The 4,887-nt window shown below is 33.5% G+C and overlaps 2 pseudogenes; both read left to right on the top strand.

Moving 5' to 3' along the window:
• Positions 1–259: 259 nt before the first annotated feature.
• Positions 260–443, top strand: LOC129236525 (U2 spliceosomal RNA; annotated as a pseudogene).
• Positions 444–682: 239 nt separating this feature from the next.
• On the top strand, positions 683–870 carry LOC129236506 (U2 spliceosomal RNA; annotated as a pseudogene).
• The last annotated feature ends 4,017 nt before the right edge of the window (positions 871–4,887 follow it).

The following is a 4,887-nucleotide window of genomic DNA, read 5'->3' as shown; positions in this document are numbered from 1 at the left end:
AAAAGCGACCAACTTGGCTACGAAGCGTTATATTATATGTTGATATAAACGTAGCGACGAACTAAATAAAAATAACTTTTATTTTTTCTTGTGATTCGAACCAAGGATTTTGGATCGGAAGCTCACATTGCTAGTCGCTCGGCTACCGCGCCATGCTGTCGTCGCTGGCCTAAAAGTTATTTAGTTACGAAGCGTTATATTATATGTTGATATAAATAATTTTTGTGAGCGTGTAATTCTCAAAAGGTTTATTAGGTTTATTATTTAAAATGTATTGACTAGGTAGTGTGGTTATCAGCTTAACATCTGATAGATCCTCCATCGGAGGACAACAAATGTTAAACTGATTTTTGGAAATGGGCGGAGTGTTTTATGGGCTTGCTCCGCCTCTGCCACGGGTTGACCCGGTATTGCAGTACCGCCGGGATTTCAGCCTTGAATAAATACAAGAAAAAATATACTAATACATTTAGCTTTGGTGGGAAGAGCCATAAATTTTTATATGAATACATGTAGACGAAAATGGAATTTTTTTTTTTGAAATTTGCATTGTAGGACATTTCTGATTATTTATTGAAAACAGTTTTTTGGTTTAGATACTGAAAGTCAGTTTAAGTGAATCGGTATAAATATTTCGTACATTAATTTTTGTGAGCGTGTAATTCTCAAAAGGTTTATTAGAAAATCTATTGAAGAAGGTAGTGTGGTATCTGTTCCTATCAGCTTAACATCTGATAGATCCACCATCGGAGGACAACAAATGTTAAACTAATTTTTGGAAATGCGCGGAGTGTTTTAGGGGCTTGCTCTCCACCTCTGCCACGGGTTGGCCCGGTATTGCAGTACCGCCGGGATTTCAGCGTTGAATAAATACAAGAAAAAATATACTAATACATTTAGCTTTGGTGGGAAGAGACATACATTTTTATATGAATACAAGTAGACGAAAATGGAAGAAATTTGTAAGTCTGTTTCTTCGGTCCGTTTGGGTATTTTTTTTGACAACATCGAAACTAAAGCATTTGTATCATATTTTATCTATCATAAGCCACTCGTATCATTTGTTGAAATTGAAAACATTGAGGATGAATAAAATAAAATGAAGAAAATAAAATATGAACTTTAGAGCAATATTATAATGAACCTATAATTATCCCGCTCCTAATGCTGCTTTCGTCTTATTCTCTCTCAGTTTGTCTTACGGAAGGTTTCACTTCTATCCCGTCTAACCGTTAGACTGGTATTTTTTTTATTATGTAATCACCAAAGTGTATGAAAAAAGTTTGTTAAACACAGAAGATGTTGTCATTCGGGAGACGCTTTATGCACTTTGTTTCAAATTCGTTAACACTTACATATTTATCGGAAATATTTAATTTTAGTTTTCAAATATGAAAATAAAAACGCAATCGATTTCAGCCCAAAATATAAATTTAAAAACTTTATGTGAAAAAGAAAAACAAACAGCATAACAAAAACGCCAGCAAATCGTGTACTTCACGCAGAACAACTTTGAACAACGACATCGGGATGTATACAGTTCCCAGATGTGCTTTTCAAATCAAGAGCGTGGGCAGAATCTTATAATATAAGCTTCATAAAGATGATAGAATACCAGGTGTGGCCGTCCGCTACGGTGGAAAAGAAAATAGTGAGCGTAACTTCGGCTGCCACTTCATTGGATACTCGGAAATAGAATTCTGATCGCTCATTTTACACGATGTTCAGATATAGTAGAAGCACCTAGGTGGAGACTGTGTTGATTTTTTCGTATATCACTAATACAATATTAGCTTTTTTCGTAAATAAACCGCTGTCATGATCCCGGTTACGTCAGTCAATTAGCTAATTCCAGTCAGCTGATTCAATTAGCTGGGAGTCTGATATTGGCTACAAATTTGAAATCTTTTCACCAAGTACGCTTCACAGGCCGCTCAAAACTTGTCGCACTTCATTCTACGAATGAATATATAAGGTGGCCCAAAATTAATCACCCTAAAAATATTCAAATTTAAGTGAAAATTTAAATAGCGAAAATTGCAAATATACTTTTGCTGGTGGAAATAAAAAAAGGCCGATAGCTCATCTGCTAGTTGTCTTACTACTGTAATGTAATTATTTGTATAATAAATACAAATAAGAAACTTAAATAATAAATAAATACAAAAAACTAAGTCCTCAGTTTCGTTGTTGCAATGATCATTTTTGGGTTAATATACTGTAAGCAAGCTTCGTTTGACCTTTGCCTCTGCCTAATTCACATTATTACAGTGTGTCAATAATATAATTTTTTCTATTATTCTTGTGCACATAATATTTAATGTCTGTTGAATAGAAAGTAAATGCTTAGGTCTATTTATTTAACTAAGTAATGAATCAAATTCCTCTAATGGCCTCTCAGACATCCACGAGTACTTCACCAGTCAATTACATTATTGTTTGTTGGAAATTTTGTCGATTTGACGCACGAAAATCAGCAGCAGCTAACTAATTGACCGCCAGTCGTCGTTATAGTCGGATATACTATGCCTATTGCGGTAACAATGGAACTTGAGGAGGATTTACGTTAATGCGGATAAGTGAATGGAAGTCAGTAAATGAAAAAATAAAACACATAAATAAACTGAAAAGAAAAATATTAAAAAGCACTACATTGTGTAAGTTATGAAGGTAATATGAAATGAATTCAAGTACTTCCTCACTGCCATACAGAAAGCAAAGAAACCAAACAACCAAACAACAGCGAAGATGGGACCAGACATAAATACTCGAAATTGTAAAATGCTCGAAAGATGTAGCCATCCGGTAAGGAAAGAATCGTGCGCACAGCTTGTGAGCTATACTCAATTACATATGTTTTTACGCACACGCTCACAAACAAATGGGCAATCTCTGCCAAATGGTCGAATTGAAAATGCAATAAAATCTCGTATACTAACCCTGCAGGGAAAAATACAGGTTGTGAACTAGAATACTACCAGGTCGTGTTTCAGCTCAATCAGTAGGCGTTGTATCTTTTTTACCGGCGATGTTCTACGAAATCTTAATTGTCCGTTACGCATCAGCAGAATGAACTGGACTAGTCAAATAAATTCTAGTCCAATGTGCTTCCTAAGTAGCTAGTTTTGGATCAGTTAAAATATAAGAAAACAACATCCATCCATTCAATTTCCACATTTTGAAATACTCTATTTCATATTAAAAGTGTATACAGAACATGGTTTTTCTTAAAATTAAATGAAGCTTCTGAAGAAATAAAATTTAAGGAATTCACTTCATTAAATACAATTAATGCTAGTTAAATTTCAGATTCATATTTTATGTTTCCGATTGCTGCTTTTTTTTGGAAAACCCGTTTTTTATTCAATTGAAGTGCTTTTATGGTTGATCGACACTGATAAAGCTTACTAAAGGTTCCGAAAGAAAATACATTAATTAAAATGTACATTTAAGTTTTTTAGCTATTATTTAAAAGTTCATATTCCAAAAATCCCGTATGATAATTTTGATGTTCCTTGAGACTCTCATTTCCGCGGGTATAGTCTATGTTGGACTCCATCATTAAATCGGTGCTGAACCCTTTTTCAGCTTTTTACAGATAAAATGCTGAAGCAGACTCCTTATTATAGAAATATTTGAAGAACAAATGTTATACTTTACACTCTGTATTTTTTTGTGATCGTGGATTGATAATGTGTGTATTCACCATGGTCCCGTTTTCCGACACCACCTTTTCGTGCATCTCAATTAAGTCATCTGTAGATTTCAGAAGAAAACAAGATTTAAACAACCCTTACGTAGAATCTTGCCGAACTATTTTTTGCTCTGGCAGCGACGACTATACCGAAATATAATAATTATTTCTTTTGACGTTTTGAAGCTTAAGTTGAATAGGTTTCTTAATTGATCAACAATGTTGCTCACTCTTCAGTTTTCAATTGTTATAGTAGTAAAACTTGTATTTTATCATAATAAAAATTCATTGGAAACACTTATTCGTTTGTTAACATTTTGCTTTCTGATTGCGTGGCAATCTATAAGTTTTTAACAAAAGTAACCAATTTTACAATTTAATGAGACTTTTTTCCTTATAAATAAGCATTTCTTGGCAGTTTTAGTGCCCTTTAAGTAAATCTTGCATTCTTGCTTGGGGTTTCCCCTAAAACATTTGGCTAAACAAATTTACTCAAATAAAATACAAACAAAGTTTTAAAATTTCAAATAAAAAATTTATAAAATTTCATTATACACAAGAAGCAATATAACATCTTATAAACGAGTAATGTAAAATATATCCATATAGTTTCACTTTAGTTTTGAGAGATATTTCAGTCTTAGCATTGGTAATAAACACTTTAGTTAAATTAAAAATGTATATTTTTATATGTTTTCCTCAATATTTCTATTAAAACACGAAATATATTGCAAACTTGCAAGAATTAATAAAACGTATTCCATTGCTTTATACACTTGCGTATTCTATATCTGCTTTGCACGCAATTTTTATCTTAATTAACTGAGTAAGGTAAAATTACTAAAGATTTTTCAGAAGATACGTTACCTATTTACTGAGCCTCTTGCCCGGGAAAATAGTTATTTTTAAGTGGCGTAGTCCGTGATCAATTTGGTATGCTTAAGGTCAACACAAGATGATTGCTGAGGATAATCGCCTCACTTCAGAAGCAACAAGGCGTCGAGTGTTGATGCGTGGCTTAGAATTTCTTGGTTGGATCGTTTGGTGAGGACGAGACTTTGACTCAGCACAATGTATCTAAGTTGAAGTGGGAGTCTATGCAGAGGCATAAAGAGAGCTGTTATGCCCAAATGGGGTTAAGGGGTTGCAACTTATTGAAAAGATAGTGTCCCTGATGCGTTCAAAACGTAAGG

This window comes from Anastrepha obliqua, chromosome 1, assembly GCF_027943255.1.
Source record: "Anastrepha obliqua isolate idAnaObli1 chromosome 1, idAnaObli1_1.0, whole genome shotgun sequence".
Taxonomy (NCBI): domain Eukaryota; kingdom Metazoa; phylum Arthropoda; class Insecta; order Diptera; family Tephritidae; genus Anastrepha; species Anastrepha obliqua.
This window is presented reverse-complemented; position numbering and strand designations above follow the sequence as displayed.